Source organism: Pan troglodytes, chromosome 10 (genome assembly GCF_028858775.2).
Source record: "Pan troglodytes isolate AG18354 chromosome 10, NHGRI_mPanTro3-v2.0_pri, whole genome shotgun sequence".
In the NCBI taxonomy this organism is placed as follows: Eukaryota; Metazoa; Chordata; class Mammalia; order Primates; family Hominidae; genus Pan; species Pan troglodytes.
The window spans coordinates 115,540,674-115,564,172 of NC_072408.2; the positions used below are offsets into that span (position 1 = coordinate 115,540,674).

General features: G+C 45.0%; 1 long non-coding RNA gene across 2 annotated transcripts; it reads left to right on the forward strand.

Annotated features, from left to right (window-relative positions):
- Positions 1-499: 499 nt before the first annotated feature.
- Positions 500-22,804, forward strand: LOC107967635 (uncharacterized). Of its 2 annotated transcripts, none has more exons than XR_008538572.2 (4): positions 500-701; positions 1,723-1,815; positions 15,816-16,047; positions 16,441-16,725. It is a non-coding gene; the product is annotated as an uncharacterized LOC107967635 (long non-coding RNA). The 2 variants fall into 2 exon arrangements; XR_001708260.4 differs by lacking the exon at positions 16,441-16,725 and adding an exon at positions 22,347-22,804 and having other exon boundaries at positions 532-701.
- The last annotated feature ends 695 nt before the right edge of the window (positions 22,805-23,499 follow it).

Here is a 23,499-nt window from a genome sequence, read left to right on the forward strand (position 1 = left end):
TCCGGAGGGGAAGCCCGCTTCCCACCCCACGTTCCACGCCTCGCTACGCCCCCTCTGGTCGCGCCGAGGGATGCAGGCGGTGCCCAAGCGCACGCCCCGCTCTCCAGTCATCCTAGTGGTAGAGGGCCACGCCCACAGGCGCCTCCGAGCAACGCCCACTGCTCCTTAGACCCCGGAGCGGGGTTCTTAGAGCCCCGCCCACTGACCCGCTAGGCTCTGCAAGGCCACGTCCCCTGGCTCCTCAAAGATTCCCCCAGAGCCCCTCAATACAGGAACATTAGCTCCTCTGAGCCCCGCGCACTGCCTATCCAAGTCCTTAAACCAGCCTCCTGCTTCCCTAAGCCCGGCTCCCCTCCCACTGCTTCAGAACTCGCCCAGCGGCCTCACAAAGCCCCGCCCCGTCTTCCAGAAGCCCCGCCCAAGGACCGCAACCCTATTCCTAGCATCTCAAGCCCCGCCCACTACCCCATCTCAACGTTTAAACCTCAAGCCCCGCCCCGAATTCGCGAATCCACGCCTCTGGCTCCCGACGCTCCGCCCTGGCTCCGTCACACCCTACCACCACCTCCCTTGAGGACTGCCGACGTTCCAGCCCTCCCTGAACCGTCCATTGTCACATTCCTAGTGCAGAGTGGCCGCCCCTGGGCTGGGCCACACCCACGTAACCCCAAAGAGGGCCCGTGATTGACCCCATTTCGCAGGTGAGGGAATGGAAACTTCAGGGTTCCTCCCTTCCTTTCCCTGGCCAGAGTCCCTTAATAACTCGGCGGCCCAGGCCTGAAAGTCGGAGCACGGGAATTTGAGCCTCAGCTCTGCGGCCGTCAGACTGTGTGACCTGGGACAGTTCTCTTACCTCTTTGGGCCTGAGTCCCCTAATCTTTAGCATGAAGAAGTTGTCCTGTTAATAGCTAAAGTCCCTTTCTGAAACATCAAGCTCTGAAATACCGAGATTTGAGGAAACAGAGCCTGGGGAACCGAACCGACTGTGGGGTAGGGCTATTTACTTCCCAAAGCAAGGCATCTTTGCCATTCACAGGGGGATTTTTTATTTTAAGCGTCAGCCTCAGAAACGTGTGTTATTTAAATTAAGCTCGACCTGAACTAAGACAGCTATCACAGCAAATTATTTATCCTCTCTAAGGGTCAGTTTCTTTATCTGTAAAATGGGGATAATAACAGCCCCTCCCTCACAGGGTTCCATGAGATCATATTAGCAGCCATGGTCATGGCATTACTTTTTGCCATTAAAAGGAATGGCAAAAACCGCGATTACTTTTGCACCAGGATAATAGTAATATACTTATAAGAGTTCCTGGATTGTGATAAACGCTCGACAGTACCTGTTGCTGCTACTGCTGGGACTCAACAAAATGAAAGGATGGGTTTTATTTTGCCTTCAAGCAGCCACTCCTAATAGGAGGAATTCAGCACCCTTCCTGCAGTAAGATTTGCCACTCACTTTATTTAAATGAGATAAACGTGATGAAACGCCTACTGCAGTGCCTGCCATATGGTGAGGCTCAAAAACAATTCACTTGTTTTTGTTTGTTTGAGACACAGTCTTGCTCTGTCGCTCAGGCTGGAGTGCAGTGGGGCAGTCCACGGCTCACTGCAGCATGGACCTCCCGGGCTCAAGTAATCCTCCCACCTCAGCCTCCCACGTAGCTGAGACTACAGGCACGCGCCACCATGCCCAGCTAAATTTTTAACATTTTTTTGTAGAGATGAAGTCCTGCTATGTTGCCCAGGCTGGCCTCAAACTCCTGAGCTCAAGAGATCCTCCCACCTCGGCCTCCCAAAGTGTTGGGATTACAGGTATGAGCCACTGTGCCCACAATTCAATAGTTTTGAACAATAAAAGTTGTTTTTTTAAAATCCACTAGTTAATAAATTAAACAGGGGCATTGATAGCAGTGAGTTCTGAGTGCTTTGGGGAAAATGAAGATTGGTAAAGTGCTTTGAGTTCCTTTTTTTTTGAGACGGAGTCTTGCTCTGTTGCCCAGGCTGGAGTACAGTGGCGCGATCTCAGCTCACTGCAAGCTCCGCCTCCCAGGTTCACGCCATTCTCCTGCCTCAGCCTCCCGAGTAGCTGGGACTACAGGCACCCGCCACCACGCCCGGCTTATTTTTTGTATTTTTAGTAGAGACGGGGTTTCACCGTGTTAGCCAGGATGGTCTCTATCTCCTGACCTTGTAATCCACCCGCCTCGGCCTCCCAAAGTGCTGGGATTACAGGCGTGAGCCACCGCGTCCGGCCGAGTTCCAACTGGAAACCACGGAGTAAGCTAGCTTATTCTTTGGAAACAGATTTTGCTAACATTTATCCATCACTTACACATGCTAAGCAGTATCTGAGTGCTTTACATGCAGAATCTTCTGAAATTGCTCAACAATCCTATGGCCACAGAAATAATTCTTTTTTTTTTTTTTCTTTTTGAGACGGGGTCTCACTCTTTTGCCCAGGCTGGAGAGCAGTGGCTCCATCTGGCTCACTGCAGCCTCAAACTACCAGGCTCAAGCAATCCTTCCACCTCAGCCTTCCAAGCAGCTAAAACTGCAGGTGCACACCACTTTGCTCACTAATATTTTTACTTTTTGTACAGATGGGGTCTTGTTTTGTTGCCCAGGCTAGTCTCAAATTCCTGGCCTCCCAAAGTGTTGAAATTACAAGCATAAGCCACCACACCCAGCCCAGAAGGGACTCCTAATCCCCACCTATAAAGGTGAGGAAACTGAAGACTCAGAGAAGTTAAATTCCTTATCCAAGTCACATGGCTTGAACCACGTAGAACCCACATCCATCTAAATGCAGAGCCTGCACCCTTAGCCAGTTAGTCATTACACTAAACTGCCTCTGTGGCAGCATGACAGAACAGAAAAACCGTGGACTTTGGATTCTGGCCGGTTTAGGTTTAAATTCAGGCTCCACCTATTACTCATTGTGTGACGTTCAGCAAGTCACTTCCCCTCTGAGCTGAGCCCTATTCTCCTGCCTATATATCACTGGGAATCATGTAAATGCTTCAGGAAGTGGTTTTGAATATTCAGGAGTTTAGATTCAATGAATTAGGATGTGGCAAAGCACCCAACACAGTGCCCAGCACAAAATAGTTGTTTTAAAACATGTTGATGTTTAAAAATCACAGGGTTCCGGCCAGGAGTGGTGGCTCACACCTGTAATCCCAGCACTTGGGAGGCTGAGGCAGGCGGATTGTTTGAGGTCAGGAGTTCGAGACCAGCCTGGCCAACATGATGAAACCCCGTCTCTACTAAAAATACAAAAATTAGCCAGGCATGGTGGCACGTGTCTGTAATCCCAGCTACTTGGGAGGCTGAGGCAGAAGAATTGCTTGAACTCGAGTTTGGAGGTGGAGGTTGCAGTAAGCCTAGATAGCGCCACTGCACTCCAGCCTGGGCGAGAGTGAGACTCTGAAAAAAAAAAATAGAAATAAATAAAAATTAAAAAATCTTGGGGTTCCATGAGATCATAGATAAATGATGAAGTTAGAAGTGATGAAATGATAATGATGAAATTAGAAGAATTCCCCCCGCCAGATGATACCGCCAAAAAGCAGCCATGGAATATGCTACGAAAGATCCCAAGGCCTTCATCTTCTGACTGCCTCTTTCAGTTCCTGGTTTGAGCCCTGCATTTGAGGAGGTGATTCTTGCACAGGAAGCACCCAATGCCAGAAGCAATGCCACCTCACTTTTCACTCCATGCCTATCCCAAATGTGGTCAGCTGAGAGCTGCTTACTTCCAGAAACAGGAAAACTGCATAACTCTGCTGGGAGAAAGCCCCATCATCTCATTGTTCTTGAACCTACAGCAATTGCTTTGTGGGCCTGAAAGAAACCTTGGCTCTGTCCAAGCTGGCCCTAAAGGGAGGGATCCAAGTCCAGGTGAGATGCTGGATTTAAGAGTTTTTTCCTGCTCTCAAAAGCTGGTGATTTCTAAAGTGGCTTAAGACAGGTGCTAGATGGAGAGGAATTTAATGATCAGGAAAAATAAAAATGATTCCAGACCACACATGATATAGATGCCAGCTTATGTATGAAGAGGAAAGAACTGTGGGCCCAGCATCCAGAGGCTCCTTAGCAAATCATTTTTCTATTTTTTCTGAGTACCAAATGGGGACATTTGTTTTAGGTTGCTAGGGCAACCTAGAAGCTCAGTGAATTACCCTGTGGAAGCATTAACAAATAATAATATTATTAAATAAATGAGACTGGAAGTCCCTAGAGTAATCTCAGTAGACAAGACCCCTAATTGAGCGATAGAAGACAACAAAATTTGAAGAGCACTAAAATTCACTCTACATTGATAAATCTTCATTCTCACCACTTTGGGTACTTCTTTCTGCAAAATAGAGACTGGAAAAATACTGAATGATTGACAGGCTACAGACAAATGCCTTTTTTAAAATTAAAATTTTAATTTTGAGATAATTATAGATTCACATACAAGTGTAAGAAATAATACAAAGAGGCCAGGAGTGGTGGCATGCGCCTGTAATGCCAGCTACTTGGGAGGCTGAGGCACAAGAATTATTTGAACCCAGGAGGTGGAGGTTGCAGTGAGCCAAGATCACGCCACTGCATTCCAGCCTGAGTGACAGAGCGAGACTCTGTCTCATTAAAAAGAGAGAGGGAGGGAGAGAGAGAGAGAGAGAGATCATGTGTGGGCCAGGTACAGTGGCTCACGCCTGTAATCCTAGCACTTTGGAGGCCAAGGCAAGTGGCTCACTTGAGCTCAGAAGTTTGAGACCACTCTGGGCAACTTAGTGAAACCGCATCTCTACAAAAAATTTAGCGAAAAATAACAACAAAAAAAAGAGAGATCACATGTACCCTTTATGCAGTTTCCTCCAGTGGTAACATCTTGCAAAACTGTAGTACATTATAACCTGGATATTAACATGGATACAGTCAATGTCAATATAGATGTTGAAAATATTTCCATCACCACAAGGATACTTCATGTTCTCTTTGATAGTCACACCCACTTCCACCTTCCGTTCATCCCCTTCTTAAGCCCTGGCAACCACTCATCTGTTCTACATTTCTAAAATTTTGTCATTTCAAGAATGTCATGTAAATGGAATCATATAGTATGTAACCTTTTAGAATTGACTGTTTTCACTCTGCATAAATCTCTGGAGATGCATCCAGGTTGTTGCATGTGTGAGTAGTTTGTTCCTTATTATTGCTGAGTAGTGTTCCATGGTACATATGCACCACGGTTTAAATATTCACCCATTGAAGGACATATTGTTTGACCTATTCACCCACTGAAGGACACAGGTTGGAGCTATTATGAATAAAGCTGGTATAAACGTTATAAACATTCATGTACAGCTTTTTGTGTGAACGTACGTCTTCATTTCTCTGTGAAAAGTTCCCAGGAGTCCAATTGCTGTGTTATATGGTAGTCGTATGTTCAGTATTTTAAGAAACTGTCAAACTGTTTCCCAGAATGGTTGGCCCATTTTACATCCCCACCTACCAGCAATCTATGAGTGCCAGTTTCTTTGCATCTTTGTCAGCATTTGATGTTGTCACTATATTTTATTTTAGCCATTCTGATAGGTATAGAGTAATACCTCATTGTGGTTTTAATTTGCATTTTCCTGTTGGTTAATAATGTTCAAAATCTTTTCATGTTCTTATTTGCTATTTATTTATTTAAAAAAAATTTTTTTTTTTTCTGAGACAGAGTCTCGCTCTGTCACCGAGGTTGGAGTGCAGTGAAGTAATCTCAGCTCACTGCAATCTCCGCCTCTTGGGTTCAAGTGATTCTCCTGCCTCAGTCTCCCAAGTAGCTGAGATTACAAGCACCCACCACCATGCCCAGCTAATTTTTGTATTTTTAGTAGAGATGGGGTTTCACCATGTTGGCCAGGCTGGTCTTGAACTTCTGACTTCAAGCAGTACACCTGCCTTGGTCTCCCGAAGTGCTGGGATTACAGGCGTGAGCCACCACACCTGGCTCTTATTTGCTATTTATATGTCTCTTCATGTCTTGCTAATTTTCTTTTCTTTTCTTTTTTTTTTTTTTTTTTTGACAGGGTCTCACTCTATCACCCAGACTAAAGTACAGTGGCATGATCATAGCTCACTGCAGCCTTGAACTCCTGGGCTCAAGTGATCCTTCTGCCTCAGCTTCCCCAGTAGCTGGGACTACAGGCATACACCACCACATCAGTTAATTTTTAAATTATATTTTGTAGAGATGGGGGTCTCACTGTGTTGCCAAGGCTGATCTCAAACTCTGGGCTAAGCAGTCCTCCCACCTTAGCCTTCCAAAGTGCTGGGATTACAGGCATGAGCCACTGCACCCCGCCAATAGCACTATATTTTTTATTACAATGTCCATGAGTTCATGGCTAGTATATTGGAATACAATTAGTTTTTCTATGTTTACCTTATATCCCGGGGCCTTGTTGAAGTCACCTTTTAGTTCTACAAACTGTTTTATAGATTCCTTGGGATTTCCTACAGAAACAATCATGTCACCAGAAAATAGAGATGATTTTAATTTTTTTCTTTCCAATCTGTGTGTCGCTTATGCCCATTTCTTGCCTTATTACACTGGCTAGCACCTCCAGCACTATGCTGAGTGCTGCATAGTGAGTGAAAGCAAAGTGAGTGAAAGCAAAGCATAGTGAGTGTTGCATAGTGAGTGAAAGCTGCATAAGGAGTGAAAGCAAACGTCTTTGCCTTGTTCTTGACCTTTGGCAGGAAGCATTCAGTCTTTCATCATTAAGTATAATGTTAGCTGCAGTTTTTTGTTTTTTTTTTGTAGATGCTCTTTATCAAATTGAGGAATTTGGCTGGTCTGAAAGTAGTGAGTTATCTCAATGGACTTTTTACAGTCAGTTACAGATCAAACTCCATGTACTACTCTTCCCCTCTCCCCCCACTTCTCACTACTGCACTTGATTATTCTTTAAAAAAAAATCAAGGAATTTCTCCTTCATTCCTATTTTTAAGAGATTTTTAAATCATGAATACCTGTACTACACTGAATGATATATGATTTTTCTTCTTTAGCCTGTTAATATGGTGCATTACATTGATTTCTGAATACCAAGCAAGCCTTGCATCCCTGGAATAAATCCCACTTGGTTAAGGTAGACAATTCTTTATACAGATTGCTGAATTCCATTTGCTAATTTATTGTTAAGCATTTTTGTTTTGTTTTTTTTCTTTTCTTTTCAGACAGGGTCTCACTCTGTTGCCCGTGCTGGAGTGCAGTGGCACAATTTCGGCTCACTGCAGCCTAGACCTCCCAGGCTCAGGTGATCCACCCACCTCAGCCCCCTAGGCAGCTGTAACTACAGGCATCCACCACACCCGGTTAATTTTTGTATCTTTTGTAGAAATGGGTTTTCACCGTATTGCCCAGGCTGGTCTCGAACTCCTGGGCTCAAGCGATCCTCCCACTTCAGTATCCCAAAGTACCAGAATTACAGGCATGAGCCACCATGCTTGACTGCATTTTTGTTTCTATACTCATGTGAGATATTAATCTGTAGTTCCACCTTGTGTCTTGCTCTGTCGCCCAGGCTGAAGTGCAGTAGCGTCATCTCGGCTCACTGCAACCTCCACCTCCTGGGTTCAAGCAATTCTCCTGCCTCAGCCTCCTGAGTAGCTGGGATTATAGGCATGTGCCACCACACCCAGCTAATTTTTCTGTATTTTTAGTAGAGACAGGGTTTCACCATATTGGCCAGGCTGGTCTCAAATTCCTGACCTTGTGATCCGCCCACCTCGGCCTCCCAAAGTGCTGGGATTACAGGCATGAGCCGCCCCGCCCGGCTCAGTAGTTCCACCTTTCCGTAAAACTCTGGTTTTAACATCAGAGTTAACACTCGCTTAGTAAAATGAATTGGAATATGTTTCCTTCTCTTCTATTTTCTGGAAGAGATTTTGTAGGTAACTGTTAATTCTTTAAATGTTTGGTAAACTTCTCCAGGGAAACCATTTCAACCTAGAGATTCCTCTTTGGGGATCTGTTACATTACAAATTCAATTTCCTTAATAGTTAACGGGGCTATTCAAACTGTCTATTCCGTAGTGGGTGAGTTACGGTAGTTTTTGTTTTTAAAGGAATTGGTCTATTTCGCTTATCAAGTTTGATGTATGCAGTGATAGCCCCTCTTTCATTCCTGATACCGAAAATTTGTGTCTTCTTTTTCTTTTCTTTTCTTTTGTTTGAGCCGGAGTCTCGCTCTTTCACCCAGGCTGGAGTGCAATGGTGCAATCTCGGCTCACTGAAACTTCTGCCTCCCAGTTCAAGTAATTCTCTGCCTCAGCCTCCCGAGTAGCTGGGATTACAGGCACCTGCCACCATGCCCAGCTATTTTTGTATTTTTAGTAGAGACAGGGGCTTCACCATCTTGGCCAGGCTGGTGTTGAACTCCTGACCTCATGATCCACCCGCCTCGGCCTCCCAAAGTGCTGGGATTACAGGCATAAGCCACCATGCCCAGCCAATTTGTGTCTTCTTTTTCCTTCTTGGTTAGTCTTAGCAGAGAATTGTCAATTTTACTGAAACTTTTCAAGAACTAGTTTTTATTTCATTGATTTTTCTCTATTGTTTTCTTGCTTTCCGTTTCATTGATTTGTGCTCTTTACAATTTCCTTCCTTCTGTTTGCTTTGGGTTTATTTTGCTCCCCTTGTCCTATATTCTTTAAGTGGAAGCTTAGATGATTGATGTGGGACTTTTATTTTCTTTCTTTCTTTTTTTTTAAATGGAGTCTCGCTCTGTCACCCAGGCTGGAGTGCAGTGGCATGATCTTAGCTCACTGCAACCTCTGCCTCCCAAGTTCAAATGATTCTCCTGCCTCAACCTCCCAAGTAGCTGCGATTACAGGCTTGCACCACCATGCCTAGCTAATTTTCGTATTTTTAGTAGAGACGAGGTTTCACCATGTTAGTCAGGCTGGTCTTGAACTCCCAGACTCAGGTGATCCACCCTCCTCAGCCTCTCAAAGTCCTGGGATTACAGGTGTGAGCCACCACACCTGGCCTGATGTAGGACATTTTAAACATATGTATGTAGTGCTGTGAAGTCCCCTCTCAGCCCTTGTTTACCTGTGTGCCACAAATTTTGATATGTTATATTGTCACTTTCATTCAGTTTAATGTATTTTTAAATTTCCTTTGAAACTTTCTCTTTGAGACATGGGTTACTTATAAGTGTGTTGTTTAGTTTGCAAGTGTTTGGAGACTATTCTGTTATCTTTCTGTTCTTGGTTTCTAATTTGATTCCTTTGTGGTTGAAGAATACACTGTGTATGATTTTAATTCTTTTAAATTTGTTGACATTTGTTTATGGTCTAGGATATGGTCTATCATGGTATATGTTCTATGGGCACCTGAAAAGACTGTGTATTCTGCTGCTGTTTAGGGAAACGTCCTATATGTGTTGATCAGATCCCATTGGTTGATGATGTTGAGTTCTTCTATATTCTTGCTGATTTTCTATCAAGTTATTCTATCAGTTATTGAGAGAAGAGTATTGAAATCTTAAACTATAGGGCCAGGCGCAATGGTGCATGCCTGTAATACCAGCACTTTTGGAGGCCGAAGTGGGTGAATCACTTGAGGTCAGGAGTTCGAGACCAGCCTGGCCAACATGATGAAACCCCATCTCTACTGAAAAAATACAAAAATTAGCCAGGCGTGGTGGTGGGCACCTGTAATCTCAGCTACTCGGGAGGCTGAGGCAGGAGAATTGCTTGCATCCAGGAGGTGGAGGTTGCAGTGAGCTGAGATCCAGCCTGGGTGACAAAGCAAGGCCATGTCTTAAAAAAAAAAAAAGGAAGAAAGAAATCTTAAACTATAATGATAGATCTGTCTATTTCTCTTTTCAATTCTATTAGTTTTTGCCTCACATATTCTGCAGCTCTGTTGTTTGGTGCACACATGTTTAGGATTGTTAGGACTACTTGGTGGATTGCCCGTTTGTCATTATACAATGTCCTTCTCTGTCTCTCAGTCTTCTTTGCTCCGAAGTATACTTTATCTAATACTAACATAGCCATTCCTGCAATCTTTTGATTAATGTTTGCCTGATATTATTTTCCCATCCTTTTACTTTCTTTTTTTTTTTTTTTTTTTTTTTGAGGAGTCTCGCTCTGTTGCCAGGCTGGAGTACAGTGGCGCTATCTCAGCTCACTGCAACCTCCACCTCCTGGGTTCAAGCAATTCTTCTGCCTCAGCCTCCGGAGTAGCTGGGACAACAGGCACATGCCACCAGGCCCAGCTAATTTTTGTATTTTTAGTAGAGGCGGGGTTTCACCTTGTTGGCCAGGATGGTCTCGATCTCTTGACCTTGTGATCTGCCCACCTTGGCCTCCCAAAGTGCTGGGATTACAGGTGTAAGCCACTGCACCCAGCCACCATCCTTTTACTTTCAACCCACTTGTATATTTGAAGTGAGTTTCCTGTGGACAACATGTAGTTGGTTCATGCTTTTTCAGTCTACTCTGCCAAGTTCTGTCTTTTTTTTTTTTTTTTTTTTGACAGAGTCTCACTCTGTTGCCCAGGCTGAGTGCAGTGGCATGATCTCTGCTCACTGCAACCTCTGCCTCCCGGGTTGAAGCAATTCTCCTGCCTCAGCCTCCACACGCCACCACAGGCACATGCCACCACAACTGGCTAATTTTTTTTGCCATGTTGGCCAGGCTGGTCTCAAACTCCTGACCTCAGGCGATCCACCCACCTCAGCCTCCCAAAGTGCCGGGATTACAGGCATGAGCCACTGCACCCAGCCATAAGTTCTGTCTTTAATTAGTGTGTTTAGACCCTTTACATTTAAGGTAATTATTGATATATTAGAGCTTAAGTCTGCTGTTTTATTTTGTGCTTGTTCTCTCTATTTTTCATTTCTGTTTCCTTCTTACTGCCTTCCTGTGGGATTTTTAGAGTTTCTTTTGATTTATCTATAGTGTTTTTGAGTGTATCTCTTTGCATAGCACTTTTAGTAGTTGTTCTAGGTACCACATTATAGATGGATGGATAGATAGAGATATACAGGTAGATATCCACAAAAAATAGAAGATATAAGAAAGAACCAAATGGAAATTTAGAACTGAAAAATATAACAAACTAAAAGAATCCAATGGGTGGACTCAACAACAGAATAGAGGGGGCAGAGGAAAAAAATCAATGAACTTGAAGACAGAGCTATAGGAATTACCCAATCTGAAAACAATAGAGAGAAAATAGACTTCGGTCTCAAAAAAAAAGATAAAATAGACTTCATGTAGTTCTATGAAGTCCTTTCTCAGCCCTTGTTTAGCTGTATGACACAAATTTTGATATGTTGTATTATCACTTTCATTCAGTTTAATGTTTTTTTAAATTTCCTTTGAAACTTTCTCTTTGAGACATGGGTTACTTATAAGAGTGTTGTTTAGTTTCCACGCGTTTGGAGATTATTCTGTTATCTTTCAAAAAACTACACAGAACCTCAGGGACCTTGGGACTATAACAAAAGACTTAGCATTCGTGATATCAGAATTTCAGAAGGACAGGAGAAAGAGGGTGGGGCCAAAAAAGTACTTGAAGAAATAGTGGCCAAACACTTCCCAAATTTGGAATAAAGATTCCAAAAATCTACAGAAGCTAAACAAAACTCAAACAGGATAAACCCACAGAAGCTCACGCCAACACACATCATAGTCAAACTTCTGAAAACTAAAGACAAAGAAAAAATCTTGAAAGCAATGAGAGAGCAACAATACCCTACCTATCATAGAAAATCAATTTGAACAACAGTAGTTTTCTTATCAGAAACCAAGGATCTCAGAAGAAAGTGGCACCGCTTCATTTTCTTTTTTTTTTTTAAGACAGGGTCTTGCTCTGTCTCCCAAGCTGGAATGCAGTGACATGATCATAGCTCACTGCAACCTTGACTTCCTGAGTTCAAGCAATCCTTCTGCCTTAGCCTCCCAAGTAGCTGGGACTACAAGCATGCACAATCATGCCCAGCTAATTTTTAAATTTTTTGTAGAGACGGGGTCTTGCTGTGTTACCTAGGCTGGTCTCAAACTCCTGGCCTCCAGCAATCTTCCAACCTCCACCTTCCAAAGTGCTGGGATAATAGGCATGAGCCACTATGCCCAGCCAGGACAGCATTTTTTAAGTGCTGAAAGAAAGAACTATCAACCCAGAAAACAATATCTAGTGAAAATGTTCTTCACTACTGAAGAGGAAATCAAGACATTCTCAGATGAAGGAAAAGTAAGAGAATTTGTCACCAGTAGACCTTCCCTAAAAGAATGGAAAGAGAGGCCGGTGGCAGTGGCTCACGCCTGTAATCCTAGCACTTTGGGAGGCCAAGGCGGGTGGATCACAAAGTCAGGAGTTGGAGACCAGCTTGGCCAATATGGTGAAACCCCATCTCTACTAAAAACATAAAAATTAGCCGGGTGTGGTGGTGTGTGCCTGTAATCTCAGCTACTTGGGAGGCTGAGGCAGGAGAATCACTTGAACCTGAGAGGCAGAGGTTGCGGTGAGCCAAGATTGCACCACTGCACTCCAGCCTGGACGACAGAGCAAGACTGCCAAAAAAAAAAAAAAAAAAAGAATGGAAAGAGGAAGTTCTCTAAACAGAAAGGAAATGATAGAAGAAGGAACCTTGGAACATTAGGAGGGAAGAAAGAACGTGGTCATCTGAAGTGCAAGTAAATACAGACTTTCCTTCTCTTCCTGAGTTTTCTAAATTATGACCAATGGTTAGAGTAAAAATTATAACACTAATCTGGTTCTAAATGTATGTAGAGGAAATATTTAAGACAATTATAATACAAACAAAAGAGTATAAGAAAACATAAGGGAGATAAGACTCTATACTTGAACTGGTAAAATGACAACACCAGTAGACTATGAAGATAGATAGATGATTGACAGATAAATAGATAGAGAGAGAGAGAATAAACATCAGATCTGATTCTGATGACTTTCTATTTTCTTACATTTGTTTCAGTCACGTTTGCAATTGGTTGCTAAGCATTTCTATGATGACTGCTTTAAAAACATTGTCAGCTAATTCTAACATCTCTATCATCTTTGCATTGGCACATATTGATTGTCTTATTTCATTCAGTTTCAGATCTTCCTGGTTCTTTGTGTGAGTTATTTTCAGTCAAAACCTGGACATTTTAGGTATTATGTTATGAAACTCTGGATCTCATTTAAACTTTTTTTTTTTTTTTTGAAATGCAGTCTTGCTCTGTCACTCAGGCTGGAGTGCAGTGGCATGATCATAGCTCACTGTAATCTTGAACTCCTGGGCTCAAGGGATCCTCCTACAAGCCTCCTGAGTAGCTAGGACTACAGGTACCACCATACCTGGCTTTTAAAAAACTTTTTTTTTTTTTGAGATGGAGTCTTGCTCTGTCACCCAAGCTGGAGTGCAGTGGTGTGATCTCAGCTCACTGCAACCTCCGCCTCCCGGGTTCCAGTGATTCTCCTGCCTCAGCCTCCCGAGTAGCCGGGATTACAGGCACGCATCACCATGCCCAGCTTATTTTTGTATTTTTAGTAGAGATGGGGTTTCCCCATGTTGGCCAGGCTGGTCTCGAACTACTGACCTCAGGTGATCCACCCACCTCAGCCTCCCAAAGTGCTGGGATTACAGGTGTGAGCCACTGTGCCTGGCCTAAAAAAATTTTTTGTATAGGGACAGTGTCTTGCTATGTTGCCCAGGCCGGTCTCGAACTCCTGGCCTCAAACAATCTTCCCATCTTGGCCTCCCATACGTCTTCCATCCATTTTATATGGTGCTACTTGGCACCACTACAGCAGAGTGGGGGTGGGAGTTCCTCCTCATTAATGCCAGGAGGGGTGGAAGTTCTCCAGTCAGCCTCTGATGAAAGCTGATGGGCAGGGTGGGAGACTTCTCTTATTTCTGGGTGGAAGTGGGACTTGTGGTTCCCCACCTGCTCTGCTGATACCTTCCTGGCTGGGAGAGGTAGAAGTGCCTCACTAGTGTTCCCCATGTGTCTTCCTTTGACATCATGGGAAGGTGTTCCCAGGCAGTGGCGACAGTCCCAACGCTCCTTGCTGCCTCCCCTGACAGCACCCGATAGGGGAGAAGGAGGATCACATCGTTACTGTCAGATGGGAGTAGAAATGCACACTCCTCATGTGATGGCCACTGGAACCACAGGGAGAGGCCTCATGACCACCTGGTGGGAATGGAAGTCCCTACTCCCTATTCCGCCTTCTCTGATGCCACCTCATGGCATTGTGGGAACATCCATGAGGAAATGCAGGTTGCGCACTTGGCTCAGGGCCCACCATATGCTGGGGGCTGAGTCCATGCATGGTAGCCATGATGGTTTGAGCTAATGCCAGAAGCCCTGGTGTGATGACCAGTCCTGCCATTTCCTGGCTTTGTGATCTTGGTCAAGTTATGCCACCTCTTTGGGCCTCTGTTTCCTCATCTCTTCAGTGGAGAGAAATGATGCTCATCTGAGATTATGTCTGTGAGAGCACCTGCTACTGATCCTTAATACAGATAAATACCACAGTCGAGCTGGTACTTATTAAGCATTTACCGCCCACCAGGCCAGTGATACCAACTTCCCAGGCATTAACTCAATGAAATGGCTTTTTTAATCCCCATTTTACAGAGGAAGAAACTGAGGCTCAGAGAGGTAAAGCCTCTTGCTCATGGCCACACTGCTGGCCCCACTGCACTGAGTCTACTTCTTGATAGAGTGTGCCACCTTCTCCGTGTCTAAGAATAAGAGGAACCATTAAAAGTTTAAGATCTGATTCACCAGAGAAAACCTCTGGCTCAGGGATCTGCACAGCTCCTACTCTGATTAAATATTAAAAAATCGGCCAGGCAGCCGGGTGCAGTGGCTCACATCTGTAATCCCAGCACTTTGGGAGGCCTAGGCAGGTGGATCACGAGGTCAAGAGGTCAAGACCATCCTGGCCAACATGGTGAAACGCTGTCTCTACTAAAAGTACAAAAAAAAAAAAAAAATAGTTGGGCATGGTGGCACATACCTGAAATCCCAACTACTCGGGAGGCTGAGGCAGGAGAATTGCTTGAACCTGGGAGGTGGAGGTTGCAGTGAGCTGAGATTGCACCACTGCACTCCAGCCTAGAGACAGATCAAAACTCCATCTCAAAAAAAAAAAAAAAAAATCGGCCAGTTGCGGTGGCTCACGCCTGTAATCCTAGCACTTTGGGAGGATCAGTTGAGCCCAGGAGTTTGAGACCAGCCTGGGCAACATAGTGAGACCCCCATCTCTATGAAAAAAATACATAAAATAGAAACATGAGATGTTAATACAGAGGTAACTGGGTGTGGGGTTATATGGAAACTCTGTACTATTTTGCAACTTTTCTGTAAATCAAAGTCTATCCTAAAATAAAAGTTTCCTTAAAAATACAGTGCCTGACAGCTACTCAGGAGGCTGAGGCAAGAGAATTGCTTAAACCCGGGAGGCGGAGGTTGCAGTGAGCCAAGATCACGCCATTGCACTCCAGCCTGGGTGACAAGAGCGAAACTTCGTCTCAAAAAAAAAAAAAAAGAAAAAGAAAAAGAAAAGAAAAAAAAAGACAACTACAGCGTCTGGGCTGGGTACAGTGGCTCATGCCTGTAATCCCAGCACTTTGGGAGGCTGAGGTGGGAGGATCACTTGAGCCCTTTGCAATATATCTTTGCAGCTCTTTTCATCAAGAGACAAAATCTGTTTCCCAGTGCTTGAATCTCTACTGGTCTTCTAAATTGCTTTGGCCAATAGGATGCAACAGAAATAACTATCCTGGCATTTCTAGGCTTAGGCCTCAAGAGATCTTGAACATTTTCACTTGCTCTCCTGGAACCCTGATGCTGCCACGTGAACAAGCCCAGGCAACCTTACTGGAAGAAGAGAAGCATCAACTCCAACACATGAGTGAGGTTATCCTAGACCAGCCAACCCCCATCAACCACAAACATGAGCAAGCCCTGTGGAGACCCACTGAGCCCAATCCGGATCAACCAAACCTCCCAGCCTGCTTTAAACTTGTGAGTAAATAATAAATACTTATTATTTCAAGTCACTGAATTTGGGGGAGGTTTGTTACACAGTGAGAGCTACCTGATACAAACCCAAAAGACATCAGAAAAGGTGTTCTACTTCGACCCAATAATTTCACTCCAGAAATGTATCCTAAAGTAATTCTCATGATCACATACACAGATAGAGTCAATTCTCATTATTCATGGTACTTATTCTACAAAGTCACCAAGAACACTGAATTAGCAAATACTAAACCATTGCTCCTAGGGGAAATACATGGTTAGGTGCTTGCAAGCTTTTGGTCATGACATTTTAGTCAACCAATCAATATATAAGCTTTTTTTATGTGTGTTTCTGTTTAAAGACACCCCCCTTATTATTATTATTTTTTTTGACAGGGTCTCACTCTGTTGTCCAGGCTGGAGTGCAGTGGAGCAATCACGGATCACTGCAGCCTCAACCTCTCCCAGTTCAGGTGATCCTCCCACCTCAACCTCCTGAGTAGCTTGGACTATAGGCATGTACCACCATGCCCAGTGAGTTCTTCTGTTTTGGGTAGAGACGGGGTTTTGCCACATTGCCCAGGCTGGTCTTAAACTCCTGGGCTCAAGTGATCCTCTCACCTCGACCTCCCAAAGTCCTAGGATTACAGGCATGAGCCATCACACCTGGCCAAAGCCACCATATAAAGTATTGTTGATTAATATATATTGTTGGGCCGGGAGCGATGGCTCATGCCTGTAATCCCAGCACTTTGGGAGGCTGAGACAGGCGCATCACCTGAGGTTGGGAGTTCGAGATCAGCCTGATCAACATGGAGAAACCCCATCTCTACTAAAAATACAAAATTAGCCGGGTATGGTGATGCATGCCTGTAATCCCAGCTAATTGGGAGGCTGAGACAGGAGAATTGCTTGAACCTGGGAGGCAGAGGTTGCGGTGAGCTGAGATCACACGATTGCCCTCCAGCCTGGACAACAAGAGCGAAACTCCATCTCAAAAAAAAAAAAAATCTATATATATATATGTTCAATTCATTCACATCAAACTCACAGCCAATACCATAATACCTCATGTTTGAATGAAGTGTGTATCTAACACATGTATTTTCCCCATAAGGCACATCACAACCTTCTTGTGCTTAGGGATACTAGATAGACAGTACTTTAGCACTACACTTGGGGATCATTTTAAACACAAAAGTCATACCAAAAAAGCACACAAACATTAAATATGTGGCAGTAAACATACTGTGAAAATGTACACTATGGTCTGAAAGTTTGTGTCCCACCCAAATTCATACACTGAAATCCTTAGCCAGGCATGGTGGCTCATGCCTGCAATCCCAGCACTTTGGGAGATCAGGGCAGAAGGATGGCCTGAACCCAGGAGTTCCAGAGCAGCCCTGGCAACATAGTGAGACCTCGTCTCTACAAAAAATACAAATATTAGCTAGGCATGATGGTGCACAGCTGTAGCCCCAGCTATTTGGGAGGCTGAGGTGGGAGGATTGCTTGAGCCTGGGAGGTTGAGGCTGCAGTGAGTCGTGATCGTGCCACCATACTCCAGCCTGGGTGACAGATCAAGACCTTGTCTCAAAAAAAAAACAAAAAAAAAACACCACAAACTTTGGGCTTATGCAAATATGGAGGTTGAGAAGTGCCACAATCTGCCATCTGCAAACTGGAGACTCAGAGAGGCCAGTGGTGTAGTTTAGAGGCCTGAGAACCAGAGGCCCGATGGTGGACATTCCAGTCCAGGTCTGAAGGCCTGAGATGCTGGAGCTCCGAGGGCAGGAGAAGACTGACGTCCCAGCTCAAACAGGCAGAGGGAGAGCGCATCCAACCTTTCTCAGCCTTTTTATTCTCCTCAGGCCCTCAATGGGTTGGATGATCCATATTGGAGAAGGCCACCTGCTTTACTCAGTCCACCGATTCAAATGTTAATCTCTTCTGAACACACTTTCCCAAGCATACCAGAAATAATGTTTAATTAGATATGTGGGCATCCTGTGGCCCAGTTACATTGACACATAAAATTAACCACCACTGGCCTGGTACAGTGGCTCACGCCTGTAATCCCAGCACTTTGGGAAGCCGAGGTGGGTGGATCACCTGAGGTCAGGAGTTCAAGACCAGCCTGGCCACATGATGAAACCCCATCTCTACTAAAAATACAAAAATTAGCCGGGTGTGGTAGCACCCGCTTATAGTCCCAGTTACTCAGGAGGCTGAGGCAGGAGAATCATTTGAACCCAGGAGATAGAGGTTGCAGTGACCTGAGATTGCACCACTGCACTCTAGTCTGGGTGACAGAGGGAGACTCCGTCTCAAAAAAAAAAAAATTAACCATCATAATGGGTAAGTTTATTTTTCATATCTTCCATTCTGTATTTTCTAATTTTTCTGCAAAGTACATTCAGTCATTGGAAATCAGAAAAGTTATTGTCTTTTTTGTTTTTAAATTTTTTTTGTTGGTTTGTTTGAGACAGAGACTCACTCTGTCACCCAGGCTGGAGTGCAGTGGCATGATCTCGGCTCACTGCAACCTCTGCTTCCCGGGTTCAAGCAATTTTCCTGCCTCAGCCTCTCAAGCAGCTGGGACTACAGGCGTGTGACACCATGGCCAGCTAATTTTTGTATTTCTAGCGAAGATGGAGGGTTTTGCCAGTTTTGCCATGTTGGCCAGGCTGGTCTCAAACTCCTGACCTCCCGCCTCAGCCTCCCAAAGTGCTGGGATTACAAGCATGAGCCACCACGCCTGGTCAAGTTATATCTTTTTTAAGAGAGGAAGGAATTCTGTAAATTCAAGGTACTGTATCAAGATCCTGAGCCTAATGTCACCCTTTGACAAGCTCAGTAGCACTCCAGCTGGAAAAATTTCTAGATAATGCTCTCATGCAGATTTTTCAAAACTTAAGTATGAATCTTGGCACAAAATGTGCTCGCTCATCCACATAAATCTCATTACTGAGGCAATAAACCTTGCAATTGCTTGTGCTGTCTGCAACGGCAAGAGCTGCAGTATCCAAAGCCCAGCCTGGCCAAACTCCCCTCACAAATCAGATATTCAGCCTCACAGGAAAAGAGAATCACTGCTAATTAATAACAACAAAGGATTAGGCCAGTGGTTCTCAACCCAGGACAACTTTACTCCCCACCTCCCCCCAGGGGACATTTGGCAGTGTCTGGAGACAGTATTTGGTTGTCGTTGACTAGGAGGTGCTCCTGGCATCCAGTGGATAGATCCCAGGAATGCTGCTGAACATCTTACAATGCATGGGACAGTCCCCACCCCGCCCCACAGCAAAGAAGTATTAGTCCCCAAATGTCAATAGGAGTACGGTTGAGAAACCCTGGCTCTTCAGACATATGGAGCCTTATTAGATCTTCCTGGGCTAAGAGCTTTACAGGAAAGATCTCATTTAATCCTCCCAGCAATCCTAGGTATAGGGCCTATTATCATGCCCATTTTACAGAAAAGGAAACTGAGGCTAAGAATCACCTACCATTTCTAGGCCGGGCGCGGTGACTCATGCCTGTAATCCCAGCACTTTGGGAGGCCAAGGCAGGTGGATCACCTGAGGTCGGGAGTTTGAGACCAGCCTGGCCAACATGGAGAAACCCTGTCTCTACTGAAAATACAAAAATTAGCTGGGTGTGGTGGTGGGCACCTGTAATCCCAACTACTTAGGAGGCTGAGGCAGGAGAATTTCTTGAACTCAGGAGGCAGAGGTTGCAGTAAACTGAGATCGCGCCACTGTACTCCAGTCTGGGTGACAGAGCAAGACTCCGTCCCAAAAAAAAAAAAAAAAAAAAAAAATCATATGGTATTTCTGACTTCAGCGTTTGTACTCTGCTCTCCTCCATGCCCAAATTGTTGAGTTATTGCTCTGTTGTTGTTTTGAGGTAAGGTCTCAGTCTGTTACCCAGCCTGGAGTGGAGTGCAGTGGTGCAATCAAGGCTCACTGCAGCTTCAAACTCATAGGCTCAAGCAATCCTCTTGCCTCAGCCTCCTGAGTAGCTTGGAGTACACAACCACATGCCACCACACCTGGTGAATTTTTGTATTTTTTGTAGAGATGGAGGTCTACGCTGTGTTGGCCAGGCTGGTCTCAAACTCCTAAGCTCAAGCAATCCTCCCACCTCGGCCTCTCAAAGTGCTGGGATTACAGGCATAAGCCACCAGACCTGGCCTGTTGTTTTTAATTATGGAAATTTTCAGGTATAAACAAAAGTAGAGAAACCAATTGAACAACCCTGCATGGTCCCTCTACCCAGCTTCAGAGCTGCAGGCAGAACCTCAAGCACAACATGCTTCCCTGCAATCAAGAATCCCTCAACAAGCCAAGATGAATCACACCAGGCCTGGGCCCTTGGGAACACATGAGTTCCTCCTTCAGGTCGCTGGAAACGCGTTCCCTCTTCCTTTACAGGTTTTGATCATATCCCCCATCAGCTGTTGCCTTTCCCAGCAGAAAAGTTAGATATAAGATCATCTGTTCTCTCCCTACGTTAAGTGTCACCTCCTTTTCTGAGAGGTGAGAAAATAGTTTTCTCCCTAAGGAAAGCTGAGATGGGGAGAACATATGCTCAGAAACAGATAATCTTGCCACCAAAATTGTTAGTAGCAGGGAGGAGCTAGTATTTGCAACGTGGGGTGCAAAGCAGCTCCCTCCATGTCTGCCTGCATACATAAATCCTTATGAGAATAGGTGGCAATTTCTTTTATTCAAACAAATGCTCTCTAGTTTCTGCTTTGTGCGAGGCTCAACTGTGCTCAATCCTGGAATACAGATGACAGGCAAAACAGTCAGCTGGCTTCTTTCAAATGAAGTCAGGCCTTCATGAGGGATGGAGAAACTGGGCTTGCATCCCAGATAGGGGCTTCTGTTAATCCCTATTAATGTTGGAACTGAATTGCATGTGCTGGGAAGCAGCAGAAGGGATTGCTGTGAACATGAACTTTGGAATTAGACAGCTCTGGGTTCCAAGTCCAGCTGTCCCACTAATTAGCTGTGTGACCCTGGGTAAGTCATTCAACCTCTCTGAACCACATGTCCTTGCCTGGAAAGTGAGGACTGTTCATGCAACATGTTGGAGCCCCTATTATGTTCCAATTAATGTTTGCTATTACTTTTATTTTATTTTACTTTTTTAAGATGGAGTCTCGATCTGCATCCAGGCTGGAGTACAGTGGCATGATCTCGGCTCACTGCAACCTCTACCTCCTGGGTTCGAGTGATTCTCATGACTCAGCCTCCTGAGTAGCTGGGATTACAGGCGTGCACCACCACACCTGGCTAATTTTTTTTTTTTTTTGAGATGGAGTTTCACTCTTGTTGCCCAGGCTGGAGTGCAATGGCACGATCTCGGCTCACTGCAACCTCCGCCTCCTGGGTTCAAGTGATTCTCCTGACTCAGCCTCCCGAGTAGCTGAGATTACAGGTGCCTGCCACCACGCTAGGCTAATTTTTGTATTTTTAGTAGAGACAGGGTTTCACCATGTTGGCCAGGCTGGTCTTGAACTTCTGAACCCAGGTGATCCACCTGCCTTGGCCTCCCAAAGTGCTGGGATCACAGGTGTGAGACACCATGCCTGTGCCTGGCTAATTTTTGTATTTTTAGTTGAAACGAGATTTCACCACGTTGACCAGCTGGTCTGGAACTCTTGACCCTCAAGTGATCCTCCCACCTTGGCCTCCCAAAGTGCTGGGATTACAGGCATGAGCCACCGTGCCCAGCCAAATGTTTGCTAATATTTTTATGACTACTCAGAACCCTACCATTTTTCATTTGTTCTTCCCAAAATCTCTGCCTGGGACACTGTGGTCAATTGCAAAAATAGCCACAAATTATTCTCCTGTATGGGGCCCTGTGGTGTTGCCTTCTACCCTGACTCTGGCCTTGACCATGGACCATACCTTGGCCAAAGAGATATCAGTGAATGTGAAACAAACAGGGGCTTAAAAAGAGCTTGCATATGGAGCTTGCCATCTCTTGCTATACTTGAATCCCAGCCACCAATTGAAGAAGCTCAGGCTCTTCTGCTGGAGGATGAGAGTCCCAATGCCCAGGCATACCCCATCACCCCAGCCCACAGCTGTCAACCACCAGATATGTGAGGGAGGCCACCCTAGACCACCCAGACATGAGCTGACATTCCAGCTGACACACTCACAGCCAAGCCAGACCCCAGAATGGTGAGCTACATAAATGCTATTGTTTTAAGCCACAAACACCTGGGGATGGTTTGTTAGACAGCAATAGATAATGAATACAAATACGTAATCTTCCCACTTTAGGGATGAAGAAACTGAGGCTCAAAGAGGCTTGGCCAAGACCACAGAGCCAACACTCAATGTCATTCCCTCTACCATGCAGCGGGCTCCCCTCTGCCATCTCCAGCCGCCTGAAGCAGGGCCCAGCATGAATGAGACAGCTGGCAGAGTGAGAGCTGTGCTCACCACCTCAGCTCAGTGGCCCCCTGGAGGACCCGGGCCGTGACCTTGGCCTCATTACTGCATTGGACCTGTAATCAGATGCTTAGAAGGTCTGCAGAGATCCACCCAGCCTGGATCATGGGGTAGAGACTCGCACGGCAAGCTGGAAGATGTAGCCTCTTTGAAATCACACCATTCACTGGGGGACTCTCAAGGGTTCATCACACTCCACTGGGTCCTGGCCATCTGCTCTGTCCATTTGATGGACAAATGGACAGCAAAGAGGGCTAGGGATGTATGACCTTTCTAAAATATGTATGAATAAAAAAACACTTTCTTTAGACAAGACAGAATAAGAATAGCAAAAAATACCCAGCAGCTCCCTTTACCGAGCATGCCCTGCATTGGAGACACTTAGGTCACCACTGTACACCCATTGTCCTTTTTATCCTCCCCCAAACCCCACTGGGTGGAATATAAAGCTGCAGAGACAGCCAGGCACAGTGGCTCACACCTGTAATCCCAGCACTTTGGGAGGCTGAGGCGGGCGGATCACCTGAGTTCAGGAGTTTGAAACCAGCCTGCCAACCATATTGAAACCCCATCTCTACTAAAAATAAAAAACAATTAGTTGGGTGTGGTGGTACACGCCTGTAATCCCAGCTATTCTGGAGGGTGAGGCACGAGAATTGCTTGAACCTGGGAGGCGGAGGTTGCAGTAAGTCAAGATCGCGCCACTGCACTCTAGTCTGGGAGACAGAGCAAGACTCTCTCTAAAAAATAAAAAATAAAAAATAAATAAAGCCTCCGAGTTAAAAGTGAAGAGCACTGATTGAGAACTCAGGCTGCCTGGGTTTAAATCCTGGCTCGGCTATTTACCAGCAAGTGATTTGATTTCCCTGTGTCACATCTTTCTCATCTGTAAAATGGGGATATAACAATAGCACCTAGTTCATGGGGCTGTTATGAAGAGTAAGGAAGCTAGTGAATGTGAATTACTTGCCGGGTGTGGTGG